Here is a 17,756-nt window from a genome sequence, read left to right as displayed (position 1 = left end):
TTGTCCCCTAAGGGTAGTAACCGCAGCACCAGAAAATTACCCCTTGTACTTTTTTCTTCATTTGCATCCTCTAGGCGTTAGGGATCCATAGTGTTTATCCCATGCCCATTTGAATTCTTTCATTGTTTTTGTGTTCACCACCTCCTCCGGAAGGACGTTCCAGGCGTCTACCACCCTCTCCATGAAGAAATATTTTCTGATGATAGTTCTGAGTCATCCATCCTGGAGTTTCATTTCATGACCCCTAGGTTCTACTGATTACTTTCCAATGGATCCAATTACGATTTTTTACGATTTTTTCAACTGTACCTTAATTTTGAGCTCTTTCATCTTATGTATTTATACTATATTCACACTTCATTTACTCTATCTCTTTTATATTTATTTTCTATATAATATTTATTACTATATTACTATGCTTAATTGGTTATCTATTCTATTTGTTCCATCATTATTGTTATTGTTCTATTGTTACTTGTTTTATTGTTCTATTGTTCTATGTAAAGCCTTCTGGGGCATTTAAAAGTTGTATGTAAACCGGATTGATTTGTAGTTCCTACAAGAACTTCGGTCTATAAAAATAAATAAAATAAATAAATGGAAAAGGTATGTCGATTGTGCATCATTCAAACCTTTAAGTTATCTGAAGGTCTGTATCATATCTCCCCTGCACATCCTCTCCTCCAGGGGATATATATTTAGGTCCTTCAATCTCTCCTCATGAGTCATTTGATGGAGAACCCTCACCATTTTGGTCACCCTTCTCTGGACTGCCTCCATCCTGTCTCTATCCCTTTTGAGATATGGCCTCCAGAACTGAACACTAATCCAGGTGAGGCCTTACCAAGGACCTATACAAGCAGGGCCAGTGCAAGGGGATTAGGTGCCCTAGGCACTTTCTGCCTTGCGCCGCCCCCCCACTGCCCCGCCCTCAGTCGCAGCCCCAGCTCCAGGGCGGGTACCGCATGCTGCCGTTCCCCCACCCCCTGCACCGCCCACCCAAATTTAAATAAAATAACCCTTCCACTAACCAAAATGGCACCGGTGGCCTTTACCCCTTACCATGTGACAAGGGCGCCATTTTGGTTAGTGGGGGGTTGGGAGGGTGGAAAATGGCGCCCTTGTCACATGGTAAGGGCTAAAGGCCACCGGTGCCATTTTGGTTAGTGGCAGCAGATGGCCTGGGAGCGGCAGATCACTCCCAGGCCCCCCCACTGGACAACCGGAGCTTTTCGTGAATCTTGGGGGTTTCGGGAGGGTGGAGCAACGGGGGTAAGGCAGGGTGAGGAGGGGGGCTGGGAAGAATTTTAAAGGGGCACTTTTTGCCCTTCAAAATTCTGCTGCTTGAAGCGGCCACCTCAGCCTGTCTCATTGGCTGGTGAGCGGGGGAGGCGGCGGCCCCAAATTGTCAGCACCCTAGGCCCAGCTCACCTAGTGCTTCCGCTGCCCTGTGTACAAGGAGATTATCACCTCCTTTTTCTTATTGGTTATTCCTCTCTCTATGCAGCCTAGCATTCTTCTGGCTTTAGCTATCACCTTGTCAGATTGCTTTGCTGTCTTCAGATCACTAGACCATATCACCCCAAGGTCCCTCTCTTGGTCCATGTACAACAGCCTTTCACACTCTATCACATACAGCTCTTGTGGATTACCACACCCCATATGCATGACTCTTCACTTCTTGGCATTGAATGCCAGCTGCCATATCTTCGACCACTATTCATACTTCCTTAAATCACGTCTCATTCTCTCTACTCCTTTCAGCATGTCCACTCTGTTGCAGATCTTAGTATCATCCACAAGTAAACAAACTTTACCTTCTCTCTCTTCCATAATGTTACTCACAAAGATATTCAACAGAACCGGTCCCAAAACTGATCATTGTGGCACTCCAATTAACACTGTTCTCTCTTCAGAGTAGGTTCCATTACATGATGTCTTCTATCCGTCAACTAGTTTGTAATCCATGCCACCACCTTGGCGCTCACTTCCAAGCTTCTCATTTTATTCACAAGCCTCCTATGTGGGACCGTATCAAAAGCTTTGCTGAAATCCAAATAGATCACATACAACGCTCTTCCTCGATACAATTCTTTAGCCATCCAATCAAAAAAAAATCAATATTTGTCTGACAAGACCTTCCGCTGGTGAATCCATGCTGCCTTGGGTCGGCAATCCTCCTGAGAGTAGATAGTTCACTATCTTTTCCTTCAGCAGAGTCTCCATTAATATTCTCACCACCAAGGTGAGGCTAATCGGCCTGTAGTTTACAGCCTCCTCTCTGCTACCACTCTTGTAAAGCAAGACCACCACTACTCTTCTCCAATCACTCGGCACCACTCCCATTTCCAGGGATCTATTGAACAGGTCTTGAGCACATCTCTGAGCTCCCTCAGTATCCTGGGATGAACCTCATCTAGCCCCATGGCCTTGTCCACTTTCAGTTTTCATAGTTCTTCCCATATATTTTCTTCTGTAAATGTAGTTTCACCTACCCCAATTCTATCTACGATCTTGTCAACAAGCAACGGTCCTTCTCCAAGGTCTGCTTTAGTGAACACCAAACTGAAGTATGTGTTTAATATTTCCGCCATTTCTTCATCTCTCTACACACAGTGCTCCTTATCACCTTTCAATTTCACTATACCACTTTGGGTCTCCCTTCTTTCTCTGATACATATAAAAAATGTTTTGTCTCCTCTCTTTACCTCTTTGGCAATCCTTTCTTTTGCTTGACTTTTTGCTTTCCTGATTTATTTCTTCGTCTCCTGGTTTTAACCGATATTCTTCCCTGTGTTTCTTTTCTGGGATTCTTTATTACTTCTTTCATGCTGTTCTTTTTGCCTTAATTTTTTAAGCCACCTCCTTAAAGAACCAAATCAGTTTCTTTTTCCTCTTACCTTCTCTATTTTCCTAACATATAGATTTGTTGCCTTTGTATTAGCTCCATTTAATTTGGCCCACTGTTATTCCACCTCACCTGTTTTCTCCCAGCCTTCCAGTTCTTCTCCTAGGTACATCCCCATTTTGACAAAGTCCACATTTGTGAAATTCAAAACTCGGGTCTTTGTGTGACTTCTCTGTATCCTATTTGAAATATCAAACCATTACGTCTGATGATTACTAGTGCTCAGGTGAGCCCCTACCCACACAGAGACATTATCCCCATTAGTGAGCACTAGATCGAGGATCGCACCATCCCTCGTGGGTTCCATTACCATTTATTTGAGCAGAGCATCTTGAGGGCATCCATAATCTCTCTAGTTTTTGTAGATTCTGCAGAAGGGATGCTCCAATCCACATCCGGATGATTAAAATTTCCAACGAGCAACATGTCTCCCTTCTTTCCAACCTTTTGGATGTCCTCAATCAGGTATGTGTCCAGTTCATCCATTTGTTTTGGAGGCCTGTAGATCACACCAGTTAAAATGTAATCACCATCTTCTCTTTTTAGGATGGTCCATAATGCTTCTTCTTTACCCCATGTCCCTTGCAATTCAGTTGCTTGTATATTGTTTTTTACATAAAGAACTACTCCTCCCCCTTTTCTGTCCTCTCTGTTCTTCCTTAACAAGTTATAGCCCAGGATGGCCGCATCCCAATTATGAGATTCAGTGAACCATATCTCCATGACAGCAACAATATCGAATTCCGTCTCTATCATTAGGGTCTGCAGGTCTCGGATTTTATTGCTTAAACTAAGAGGATTTGTGGTCATAGCTTTCCAGCTGCTCTTCCTAGTTGCCTTTTTGTATTTTTTTGAACTGATTGATTTTGTTACTGCTCTTCCCACTTCCTGTATTGCTTGGGGATGACATTCCAATTTCACTGGCTACCTCCTGCCAACCCCACTCCCTAGTTTAAAAGCCTGTTAATGTATGCTCTGAATTTTTCACTTAGCATCCTCTTTCCTGCCACAGACAAATGAAGGCCATCCTTACCATATAATCTTTTATTGCTCCATACACGGCCCCAGCCTCTAATGTATCCAAAACCATTTTACTTACACCAGGTTTTGAGCCAGACATTGAAATTACCTATAGGGCATAACCTTTTCTTTCCCTTTTCATGAACAGGTAATACAAATAGCTCCTGCAGATACCAGCCCTTTGTTTTATAAATTACAAACACAGTAATTTCAATCTACACTAGCCAGGAGTCTAAAACCACTGGCTAGATTAAATAGATAGAGATCTTCACTGGTTACCAATTATCCAACAAATACAGTATAAGATTGGCACTACAATTTTCAGATTGATTTCTTCCTTAGGTTCTCCTTGGTGCAATGTAGTGAAGACCAGATCTGTGAAGTACTTCAAAGGGGCGTGGGATAAACACTGTTGATCCATAAAGTCTAGAGGACGTGAATGAAGAGTGGGTGATTCGCGGGAATGACGGCTACTACCTGGAGATAATACCCTTATTCAATAAACATACACACGGTTAATGCGACTCCAACATTACTCTAAGCTTCAATGGCAAGAGGAAACGTGGAAAAAGATTTGCATTCACAAAAAAGCTTGCTTGTTACGGCGGTTACTACCCCAAACCAAATAAGCCTGATACTTCACTTTCAATGCATATCCAGCATAGCTCTCTGCTTCAACGGCTGGGGAGAAAGACTGATACATCACGCATACCCAGCATAGCTCTCTGCTTCAATGGCAGGGGAGAAAATCTGATATGTCACTTACAATCCATATTCAGCATAACTCTCTGCTTCAACGGCAGTGGGAATGAAGAAAAGTGGATCTATATACAGACAACCAACAAGGACTGAATTACATAGTCTGGGTAAACAAATAAGCATGGGTGTAGCTTGCTTATTGCGGTGGTTACTACCCCTAATTAAGCTAGATATTTCACTTAGAGGCAGTTCTAACACTGCTCTCTACATTAATGGTGGGGGTGGAAGGGAAATAGAATGAAAAGGTTACTAAGAGCCAAGAGTATCAGTTAAGTATGAGAAAAAAAAAGTGCAAAACGTGCTGGGCAGACTGGATGGGCCGTTTGGTCTTCTTCTGCCATCATTTCTATGTTTATTGCCCTTCTCGTCAGCTGAGGTCTTCCCAGAGAGGTCTCATATTCTATCACCACCACATGCTCGGCTCAATACAACAAGGGAATGCTCTTTTTCAATTGCAGCCCCTATTTTCTGGAACTCTCTGCCTGAGGCACTTTGCCTGTCAGACAGTTTAAAAACATCTAAGGTTTTGTTAAAGACACTTTTGTTTAGCAGACCTATTATTAATCTTGTCTATCAACAATGGCATACTGAGGGTCTCCGGTGCCCGGGGGTCAATGCATTTTGTGTGCCTCTCCAGTATCCCCATCCTTCTTGTACTAATGCTTAAGGTCACAGAAAATCAGTGGTGTCTCTAGATAGAAGAATTTGGGAAGTCAAAATGAAATTTCCTCATTTCACACCCACCTCCATAGCATGGCCCCTTCTTTAAAATTTGCTATAAAACAATGGCTTAATAAGAAAGTCCAAAGGGTCTTCTGTGTAATTTTATAAAGCTAGCTAGTTTCACATTTCTGCGACCACGCGGACAATATGGCGACCACCTCGGAGGTTCCCACGTGGAAGGACCCTCTGATCTGACCGGGGTCTAGCCCTGCTAGAGCAGATCAATTTGGTGGCACTGGTCCCGGCTGGTGACCTGTGCGACTCCTTGAGCTTCGGAGACCGGAGATTTTACATCGATTTCTACCTTACCTTGTCTCGGCGCTTCACGGTCTTGTTCCGGGCGGTCTCCGGCTGCGGGGGGGGAGAGGGAAAATATCTTCACCGCCTCGCTCGAAGTTGCACCCGCTGCCTCTCAGCCTCACCCGATGTCAGGGACTAGGTCCCCGCCGAGGGTTGGCTGCCGGCCCGAGGCTTACCTCCGAGGGATCGCGGAAATCACCTCGGGAATTCTCAACTTGGGGAGGGACCCAATGGGTGTCACCGCAGGAGAGCGGGGCTCATCTGTAGAGGTAAGAATTCTTCTTCTTTTTGTTTTCTTTGCTAAATTACTCTAACGCTGTGCTAGCGTGCATAGAGTCCCGAACTGCTATGGAGACGGAAAATACTGAAGAGCTGCACTTCCTGCAAGGGTATATGTACTAGGGCTGACGTCAGATTGAAATCTGATCCGTCTCCAACTGCTATCAGGAGTACACTATACCCATTGGTCCTGAGTCCATCTGCTACACGCTAGGAAAGTGTATTTGTTTTTCACTGTCTTTGGTTTCCACGCTTTACAGTAAAATCTAAACTCATATAGTCACAGTCGTGATAAGCTATACTATCTGCTTATTTTATTTTGTCATTAGTTTATCCTAGTTTTTTATTTATGACTAATTGTTTTGTTGTTATGTTTTTTATGCTTTTATTGTTTACTTTATCTGTGAACTGTTTTGGCGAACTAATTATAAAAGAGGCGTACAAATAATTTAAATAAATAAATAAAATAAATAAACATAAAGCATCAATTATAATAGTAAAACCATACTAATAAAATAATATTTTAAAACTGACAAATAGAATAACTTCTATTAATTAAAATCATATACATTTTTTAAAAATTTCCCAAGCACCAATAAAATATTTCAAACACCCAATAATTAAAACTAATAAGGATTTTAAAAAAGCCCCTGCTGTCCATACCTGGGAACTCTTGATTTCTAGTCACCCTGGATTGTCGAGGATTAGGGGGTTAGGGGATGTGCAAACTTTATCCTCTTTCTCTCACACATACTCATATCCATTCTCTCTCTTGCATACACTGTCACATACACAAACATTCATGCTCTTATACACACCCATGACCTCTTTCTCTCACAGACACACTCTCAGGGTCTAAGACCCTCTCTCTCCCCCCACCCCCCTCACACAAGCTCTTACTCCTCCAGCTTCTCTCACACACACACATGCTCTTGCTCTCACTGGCTCCCTTACATACATACACACAGGCAAGCTCCCAGTCAATCTCAGACACACACACAGACCCCCAGGCAGGCTCCCATTCATCCTCACACCACTCCCCCCCCCCCCACCACCAGGCATACACGCATTCATTTTTACACACATGGACCCTCAAGCAGGCACAAATTCATACTCACACACACATGCCCAGGCAGGCACCCATTCTCACAGACAGACCCCAGGAAGGCACCCATTCATTCAGACACACATCCAGGCATACACATAGACACACTGAAGGCAGAGCCCCTCTCTTTCTTTTGCCAGCAACCTTGAAGCCTCTCTTGTTCCTCTTTTGCTGCTGTCACTGCTGCTGCATGGCTATTGGGGAGGCACCAATTGCTGCTACTGGTACTGAAGCCCATTCTGCTGCCTCCTCTGTGCAGGCCCCGCAGTATTTAAAATTTGCAGGGCTTCCAGTTCCTCTATGCTGATCGCATACATCGCGAGATCAGCATAGAGAAAGTGCTATTCACTGCCACTAAAAATTGAAAAAAAATTTTGTTTTTACCTTTGCTGTCTGATCTTAGTTTTCTAATCAGTTGGTCACAGGCTTTTTTTTCCACCTTCCCTTTCTTGGTCTTTTGCTAATTCCTTTTACAGACTCTCTTTTTTTCTGTTTCTTTTCTCTCCACCTATCTTCTTCACGTCCTCCCTCAAACACACACTCTCAGGTTCTCATTTCCATTCGCTGTCTCTCTCTCTCACACATAGAGGTTCTCACCTGCTATCTCTCTGAACAAACAGGCTCTCACTCCCACAACACAGTCTCTTAACTCGCTCTCATACACACACACGCTCTAAAGGGCCTCAGCCTCCCTTTTGCCTCTGGGCCTCCCCTTCACAGGTTGCTGTGGGATGGGCTCTGCAGCAGTCCTGATCTTCTCGCACTGCTGCAAGATGGGATCCACAGCAGCCCTGCTATTGAGCCTCCTCTTCTCGGGCTGCCGTGAGGTGGAATCTGTGGCATCCCTGCTACCAGGCTTCCTCTTCTCGGGCCACCGCCAGGTGGGATTCACGGCAGCCCTACCACAAATGCTGCTCCTCTTCTGCACGCAGCCAATGCTCCTCCTCCTTCCTGCCTGCTTGGCGCCAGCAACATATTTCTTCTGGAACTGTGTAGGCACGAAGGAGGAGGAGCACCAGGAAGTTTGGATGCGACTTACTTCGGGCCGTGGTGGGATGAGCTCCATCACGGCCCCACCAATCTTCCTGCTATGCGCGGCCGGCACACAGAATAGAAGTAGCATGCTTCCCTGCTCAGCCACCAGTGGGATGAGGTCCACCGGTGGCCACATAGGCCTCCCTGTCGGCCATAAGCACTCCCGCATGGTCCTGCATCTGCAACTCTGGAGCTGCTCTTTATTCAATCTAAAATTAGGGTGGGGCCAACTGGGAGGAAAGGTGGTAGAAAATACTTCCTCTCAACTCAAAAGGACAAAAACTTTCTCCAAAACACCAAAACTAGGGTTCTCTTGTGGCAATCACTACTATCCCTTTATGGATTGCAAGATGGGAACAGCAGGTTTTCTCTACCCTGTTTTAATGTAGCTGAACCTATGCAACCCATATCGTTTCCCAAGGCAGGCCTTTTCCATCCCAGGGCAAGGGTTGGGATTAGGGATTCACAAAAGAAACCACCAAAATGAACTTTAAGAACAAATCACTTGCTCAAAAACCAAAGGCAAACCCTATCAGCCAGGTTTTGTACTGAAATGGTTTATGCTTTTCCACGTTTACTATATCTTTGCTTATGGGGCCTAGAAATAGAGAAAGGGAAACATCAAATAAATAGGTCCTTCTCCTTCAAAAAATAACCAAAAATATGCCATTCTCTCTATCTGCCTACTGATATGCAAACAGGAGCTCACTATTCCAGCAGTCTCACAACAGGTGCTGAGGTGAAAATGGTACATTCCTATCCTAACATCCTACATCCTGACTTATGTCCTAGGCTAGAGTCATCTAATGGAGATGCCATAAGGTCTCTACACAGAATTAAACTTTTATGTGCCTCTCGTCCCAGTCAGGTCTTGGGCACGGGGGCAACGGGAAAGGCCACAGACCATGCAATGTCTCATGACCTCCCAGGATCAGTGCACAGGGTGGAAAAAAGGGCCTTAGGGTTTTTACTCAAAGGGGTTCTTCCTATTCACCAGATAAGCACTCCAAAAAAGATACTTTCCATACCTGTGCTTTTTCAAAATAAAATTCTTTATTGTAAAACTGATGGCAGGATAAAACACAAAAGTACAAAAAGTGCATTTAAAAGTGCACCATAGTAGTAAATTAATCCAAATCACAAAAACAGAATTCAGTCTCTTTTTACTAACTCTACCCTAAACAGGTCAGCTCATCTAGATGGGTACCCCTTCCACCTTTTTGGTAACTTGAATCTTCTCAAGGTTCTTTTCTCTTTCTCCCTCCTTTCAGTCTCGGGCTGATTGTAGCTGAAGCAGTCTCTGGCGAACTTTCCTGGGCAGGTTGTCTTTCCTCTGAAACCTCCTAGTGAAACACCCCTCTCAATGTATATTTACTTAGTGCCAAGAGAGAGGGCTGCGCAAGAATAACCCACCTTGCACCCAGGGTATGAGGGGACAAAGTATGGGGATGCGTTAATGACTCTGGGATACATAATCCAAGTGCCCCTGATACTCTCTTCTTTGGGTTCCTGTGATTTGCACCCCAGTCCTGGGAACAGGGTACAGCAAAGAAAATCACCACTTCATTGTGAACACTTAATGCTTTTGCTATCAACTTGGAAGTAACACATTAGATACAGAACTGAAAAAGCAGGAATAGTGGCAAAATTATTCTAACAGAGGAAGGAAAAACAATAAAATGCAGTTAGGTACAATTTATCTGGTAATGGTGTGGTACTTAAGTGATGCTAGATTAGCAATGTCAATAAACAATACAGATCACTAAGAACAATAATGAAAATGCCTGCTTGGGTTATACCTTGTGAAAGATACCAAATTATACCCAAAATCTTTACAGTAACTTTACACACTTGCACACAGTATTATACTGTTACCTGTCACGGTTCCCAGTCCGGTAAAACCAACCAAAAAATAAATCATAAAATATATATATATATATATATATATATATATATATATATATATATGTGTGTGTGTGTGAAAATTGGGACCCGTGTATTTTGGGGCAAAATGTTGGTAAACCACCATCTCAAGAGTGCTGCTAGCTTTTGGTATGGGTTGAATTCCCTTGTAGACAAACTCCAGTTCCATAAATATTTAACTTGCCCAGATAACCTGGAACCCCACCCGGACCTCTATTGGGTCCTTGGACACCTGAATTGGTTTATACTCAATTTGGAACAACCAGCAGTGAGTCTCTGGAAACTTAACTAATAAGCCAGTCAAACAGTTACTGTGGCTGTGTAGATGTTATAATGGAGGCTCACAGACACAAAGAAGGACCCTTTGTATGCATTGCTCCTGAGAATATGAAATGTTTGTTTTTAAATCTCAATTTTGTCCTTTGGAGGAGGACTCAGACATCCAGCTCCTGCATCCATAAACCTTGGCAAATTTCTTCTGAACCTCTGGGCTCCTTGTCACTGAGAAATGGAGGAGGAAGACATAGGGAAGGGGAATCCTCCCAGCAGCCGGAAACTGTTCTCTATAGCTGCTATTCAAATACTGTTCCTTCTCTGGTTTTTTTTTTTTTTTCTTCATTTTTCCTTCGCTCTTACAGATCTCTGGAAACAAGCAAGTTTCTCTGTGCTCAGACTGCAGTCTCTCTCTGGATTCTTCCCCAGGGACACTGTCCTCCCTTCAGCCGTGTCTGGCTAAAGGCATGGAAAACCAAACATAACTGCCTTTTTTCTTTGGTGGCCCTCCATTGGCTAAGCTCCCCTTGATTTTCCTTCCTGGATCTCTGTTGAGCTCCCATTCGCTGACTCAAGACATGGGACCTCCTGGGTTATCTCAGTGTCGGAAAGGGAGGGGTGAGGCTTCATGCTCCTTAGGTCTTACCCTGAAGCACATGGTTCAGAAAAAGCACAACTGCTGCAGTGAAACAAGTCTGTTCGCACCTACAGACAGTTTCTTCTGGTTTCCTTTATTATTTTTCCTTTTTTGTAGCATTGGACTGTTAAGATTGCGAGTGCCTCCCTTGTCATATGCAACGAGTCAGTATAGTAATTCAATAGCACTCATTGTCCATGCCCAAGCCTCACACAAATACTTGCTGCTCATGGGGGCAGGGGCCTGTACTGTAGTATCCTGCCACACTAATATACCTATCCCCAGCTTTCAGGACCCTCTTCTTCAGCTTTTGGAATTCCAGGAACCTCTCTCTCAACTTTCCTGTGAGCCTTCTCTTTGAAGGGAAAGGCCTTGAGTGCCACTCTGTGAAGAAATAGTCTCGCACCCCAAACAAGACATTAGGTCTTGGAATCTCTTCCTTTCTACTCCTGTTTCGCATGGGAGTAGGGGTTTTATATCTTCCCTTGACCCCTCCCAGTGAGGAGGATTATTCCTCCTTGCGCACACACACTACTCTGAAATCACAGGCAGGCAAGGTCTGGTGAAACCTCTGTTATACAGAGGGCACTCAGACCAGCTGAAGCCACAAATGCCCTGCAAATGAAGGGCAAACTAATTACAGGGACAGAATTTGACACCCTTTTATGTACAGTATGTGAAAATGCAAAACCAAAAGTTTTAATTGTATTTGGCTTTTAAAATAAAGTAAATATAATTTTTGACCAGTGCAAATAGTATGCTAAATGATTTATGCAGACAAGAGAACTGTTTTGCTTTTCATTATTTTCTTTAATCCATGCATTGAGAGTATATACGGTCTTCCAGACCATTAGAAGAGCCCCAGAGATCTTTATCTACCACAGTGGGACATGCCTGAAGTAGGTTATATTCATACTGGAGGGCAAGTTCCATAATTAATCCTAAAGTAACTTATCTTAATCAGGATGGTAGCTTCACTCTTGAACTACTTACTCCTAGAGCAACAAGGTCCAGATTTACCTTTTAAGAGTCCCTAGGCACAGGTGGTCATCTTCTCTAAGGATGCAAGAATGATCGGGGCATCACCCTCAACATCTTCTGTTTTAAAGGGGCATCATCCTCCTCTGTCCTGTTAGTGGTGGCACTTTCTCACAAGCACTGCTTTGCCGGAAGGGCAGTAGGTTTTAGACCTGTCCCCTTAAAGGAATGGGGTATATATCAGTGATAATTGTAGCTGCTGATCTTTAAAGGGTTTGGTCTGATGGGACTCTGCCACTCAGGCTGAGAGATATGTCAGCAAGTGCCACTGGGGAAAAAGGAGAAAGGGTTCTATTCAGCTCCATGCCCCTAGGAAGCTGCCTACTTCACCTAGTGGGAAATCTGGGCCTGAGAGTAACAAATACTGGATTTAAATGTATTTGAATGGCATTTTGATGTCAAATCCAATATTAAGTTTGAACTCAAACGGAAACTAATTCACATTTAAATCTCGGAGAAGTTATCCAGTATGAACACAGCAGGATTTAAAGCCAGATTATTTTATCAATAACTGAATACTGGAGAAACTACAGTGGACCCTCGAATTACAACCGGCCTGACATACAAACAACTTGGGTTACAACCAAAATTTTAGTTTTGAGTTACAACCAAAGTCTTGAGTTTCAATCTGAATGCCGGCCAAGAACATGTTTATCCACTCGTGCTTGCGGTTGCTTCTAATTGGGTGTTTTTTCCTGACAGTCACATTTTTTTGGTGGGTGGGACTTCTGCTCTGCTTTTGCAGTGATTGGCTGTTGCTGCTGCTGCAGATGGGGCCTATCTCAGGCGCACCCAGAGCTGCAAATGTTCACAGGAACACGTAGGCAGACCCGGCATGGCATTGCAGCAAGCAACAGCATCACTGGTGTCCAAGGAAGCTTCTGTGCAGCAGCAGAAAGGGAGTGTAGCACTCAGCTGGCTACTGCAAGGTATCAGGAGGGGAGGAATGAGTATGCTAGGAGGGGGAAATGAGTGTTTGGGGGCCAGAGATGTGCTCTGAGGGGGTGGGGAGGGGGAATCCTCCTCCTCCTCCCTTCCTGCAAGCCAAAGATATCAACTTGAATGGTGAGTACAGTATCAAATTGTTGTTTCTGGTAGGCTAGGCACATTTTATAACTTTTTGGTGAGTACACTAGGGAATTTATTGGTGTTTCTGTTAAATTAGACATATTGTTCAACCCTTTTTTATTATGAAAAGGTTAGCAAGGGGTGCTTTGGGAGGTTCGGAACGCATTATGGGTATTTCCATTATTTCTTATGGGAAAAATAGTCTTGACTTACAACCAGCCCTCGCAAACGAAGTGAGTTCGTAAGTCAAGGGTCCACTGTAATCCAAAAATAGAAGGATTAATGTGTGAAAAAAAAATTGTATCTACAAAGTCCTTAAATGCAATGCTGTAAATCCTGGAATTCTTCAGTTTTGCAAGATGACACCAAACCAGTTGCAACCTTAGGTGAAGGCTACAAATGATGGCTTCCTGATGAGAGCTGAGTGAGAAGGGGGTAAGAAAAGAGCTTTTTAGGGAAGGATAAAAAATAAATCATAATTGATGGATGCATTTTTTGCCATTGTTTCCTATGTTGATATTGGCCAAGGCTCCATAAATGTACATAAGGAATGTAAATTCTCCTATAAAGTTAAATAGTATTATGAAGGGTCATTTGTAGAATTTGCAGCACCCAAAATTTTTATACACATTAATCACATTTGTATTTGTCAAACCTTTATGAACTGGTACTCTGTAGACATAAAGATATGACCCAGTGGGATCACAGATTTTCTATCAGTAACTGAGTTAGGCTATCTAAAGTTCAGAAGATAATTTCCTTGTTAGGAGGAGAGTTTGAATATTGTAGAAAACTTCCTGAGATATGTATCACATTCATACATGAAGGCTACATTAGAATAGCAGAGCAATCTCCAAAAAAAAAAAAAAGATGAAAACTGAATTGCTAATAGTGATAAGGAAGTTGAAGAATTTGGGGGCCGATGCAATAAAATTTGCGGAAAGCGGGCGCTGACCTTTCCGCGCCCGCTTTCTTAGTGCATGCATGGCGCCCACAAGGGGGGCGCCATGCAATAAATAAAGGGGTTGCACTAGCAAGGAGGCGCTAGGGTCGTTAGCGCAATCTTAGCGCCTCCTTGCTAACATGACCCCGCGGTTACCGGCGGTCTGCCAGTTATGAACACAGATGCCGATAAACAGTGTCGGTTTTCATAACTGCAGTCAGCAAGTTATGAAAAGTGACGTCGAGCATATCGGTGTTGGTCTTCAAAGCGGCCGGCAGATTTTTTTTTTCACTTTAAAAAAAGTACAGAAAAGCAGTTTTTCTGCTTTTCTGTACTTATTTTCAGTGCGCTCAGCTATTAACGCCTGCTCCAGGCAGGTGTTAATATCTGAGTGATAAATGTGTGTCTGAGACGCACATTTATTTTTTTGCATTTGAAGTGAATGAGTAATAGCCTCATTCACATGCATTTGCATGTGATGAGCGCTAACTCATTCACTCCGCGTCGGACGCGTGTTAAATAGGCGCTAATCCCCCTATTGCATTAGGGGGTGGATTAGCGCCTATTTAACCCGCGTCCGACAGCGGGTTAAACAGAGCGCTCGGCTGAGCGCACTGTATTGCATCGGCCCCTTGGACAGTTATAAAACCAGTTCTAAACAGGATCAGCCCTGGTAGTTAAAGTTACACATTTAGTACTATCAATAGTTTGCAACCTATGATAGAGTTTTAATGATTATGTTAAGAACATAAGAACATAAGAAAATGCCATACTGGGTCAGACCAAGGGTCCATCAAGCCCAGCATCCTGTTTTCAACAGTGGCCAATCCAGGCCATAAGAACCTGGCAATTACCCAAAAACTAAGTCTATTCCATGTTACCATTGCTAATGGCAGTGGCTATTCTCTAAGGGCCTGATTTTTAAAAGCATTTACTTGAGTAAAACTGGGCTTTATTCGAGTAAATGCACTTTACTCGAGTAAGTGGGTTTTTGAAAATTGCTACAATATATGCCATTGAATTGTCCATAGGATTTACTCACATAAATGCACTTTACGTGAGTAAATAGCGTTTGAAAATTGCTACAATAGTAGTTACATTTATGCGCATAACTCCTTTTGAAAATGACCGCCTAAGTGAACTTAATAGCAGGTAATGGACTTCTCCTCCAAGAACGTATCCAATCCTTTTTTAAACACAGCTATACTAACTGCACTAACCACATCCTCTGGCAACAAATTCCAGAGTTTAATTGTGCGTTGAGTAAAAAAGAACTTTCTCCGATTAGTTTTAAATGTGCCCCATGCTAACTTCATGGAGTGTCCCCTAGTCTTTCTACTATCCGAAAGAGTAAATAACCGATTCACATCTACCCGTTCTAGTCCTCTCATGATTTTAAACACCTCTATCATATCCCCCCTCAGTCGTCTCTTCTCCAAGCTGAAAAGTCCTAACCTCTTTAGTCTTTCCTCATAGGGGAGTTGTTCCATTCCCCTTATCATTTTGGTAGCCCTTCTCTGTACCTTCTCCATCGCAATTATATCTTTTTTGAGATGCGGCGACCAGAATTGTACACAGTATTCAAGGTGCTCTAAGGCATGTTGTTCTAAGGCATTCATATTAAAAAAATCAGTGTATTTGCTCATGATTAAAGATGTGGGAAAAAATGAATTTCTCACTTCATGAATACCTCCACAAGAATTTGCCACTTTGTGTGAAATTTTTCACTAGTTAAAACCTGATGTTTTCAAACAGAGTGGCATATTAAAAAAAAAAAAAAAAAATCCAAAATGAATGTTTTGCAGATAATGCTTCGGAAAAAAATGAAGGCAAGAAAGGCATTTTATACCTAAATTCTGCAAGGGTGAAAATGTCACTTTCATTCTTGATATGAAAATTTTCTTACATCTCTACTAAAGAAATACTACTATCTCACAAATATTTAAAAGATGTGTATAGTACTAAAAGCTATGCAAATTGGTTGAAAAAAACAACAACTTGTGATTTATCAGGCAGCATCATGTGATCATCGATGCACACATCACATCACAAGTAATGACCAATGGGATGGCAATTTTAACAAGAAAAATAGTCCCAAGACCTCCTCCAGCTTCAGGTGAATTCAACAAACAATGAAAAAGCATTACAAGTTATATTTTTTAGCAGTGACGTGACACACGAACTGTGTTAAAGGAGGTTGGTTAGCACACTTCCCAGAATGGTTATGAGTAGGGGTGTGCATTCGTTTGCAACGCATTGGCAATCCGCAACGTATAGGGCCGTATTCGTGGGGTCGCGAAACGTATCGCGATTCCCACGAATACAACGAATCTTCACCGAATTATTCGGCCGTCTAAAGGAGCGAATTTAAACAAAACCCCCACCCTCCTGACCCCCCCAAGACTTACCAAAACTCCCTGGTGGTCCAACGGGGGTCCAGGAGCCATCTACTGCACTTGGGCTGTCGGTATTCAAAATGGCGCAGATAGCCTTTGCCCTTACTATGTCTCAGGGGCTACCGGTGCCATTAGTTGGCCCCTATCACATGGTAGGAGCACAAGATGGCGCCAGCTGTCCATTGCTCCTACCATGTGACAGGGGCCGACCAATGGCACTGGTAGCCCCTGTGACATAGTAAGGTCAAAGGCTATCGGCGCCATTTTGAATACCGGCAGTCAAGGTGTGTGTGCAGTAGATGGCTCCTGGACCCCCGCTAGACCACCAGGGAGTTTTGGCAAGTCTGGGGGGGGGGGGGGGGGGGGGGGGGTTTCAGGAGGGTGGGAGTTGTACTTAATTAAATTTTAGCCAGGAAACGAATAAGAATGGAACGCATGAACGGATCGGGCCCCCCCCCTTGCTGAATGTAATGTATCTGCCCCCCACGAATACAAATACTGAATGTAACATATGCGGTCCCTCTGCTCATCCCTAGTTATGAGTCTAAATCCTTATTGCAGATCCTACTTGTACAAATGTGTGCAGTCATTGCCTTTTCTCTACTAGTTGCAGCAGGAGGGCTACTTTTTGGAAGATTGTATTCATTTTAAGCCCACTTAAGGCAGGGGGAGGAGGAATGCTGATGATAATCTGCACCGATGTTCTCAACCCACTCCTCAGGACATACCCAGCCAGTCTGATTTTCAGGATAGCCACAAGGAATATGCAGTAAGAGCTTTCAAATATTTTAAATCACTAATATTTCCTCAGGAATGAGAACAAAACAAGAAATACATTTTAAGTTATTTTGTTTCAATTGAATTATTTAAATAAAATGTTCTAGCATTGTTTCATGCTTACTAAAATAATCTGTCTAAACCATATCCAATCAATTTACAGAAAGATGCAGTTGGGCAGTGACTGAATGAGGGCAAACAGACCTTTTATATGATTTCAAATCATTCAATCAGTAGTTGAAATAACACCATAAAGTGATGCTTTTTTTATTCCTTTCTGGCGGTGAACTACTACGTAATGTTTCTGAAGCTCTTCCTACTTAGCCTTGCCCAACATTATGGATCAATAGTATATGTAAATGAAGGTTTACTGAACTGATTGTCACCCCCCCCCCCCCCCCCCAATCATCTAGAAGCAACCTGATTTATTCAAAGCATGAATACAGTATAAACAGTGAACATATTTAAAAACAGGGGATGTTATGGCCATAACAGATGTGTACATTTTATTCTTAAAAAATAAAATAAAAATATTAAAAAGGAATTTTGGAAAAAAAAGGAAGAACTGTGAA

General features: G+C 42.9%; 1 protein-coding gene across 3 annotated transcripts in view; it reads right to left on the bottom strand.

Annotated features, from left to right (window-relative positions):
- The window catches only part of PANX2 (pannexin 2), a 155,038-nt gene that overhangs the window by 92,018 nt on the left and 45,264 nt on the right, over positions 1–17,756 (bottom strand). The gene's annotated exons all lie outside the window — the stretch shown is intronic.

This window comes from Rhinatrema bivittatum, chromosome 9 (assembly GCF_901001135.1).
Source record: "Rhinatrema bivittatum chromosome 9, aRhiBiv1.1, whole genome shotgun sequence".
Classification (NCBI taxonomy): domain Eukaryota; kingdom Metazoa; phylum Chordata; class Amphibia; order Gymnophiona; family Rhinatrematidae; genus Rhinatrema; species Rhinatrema bivittatum.
Note: the sequence above shows the minus strand (reverse complement) of the source record. Positions and strands in the feature narration are given on the sequence as shown.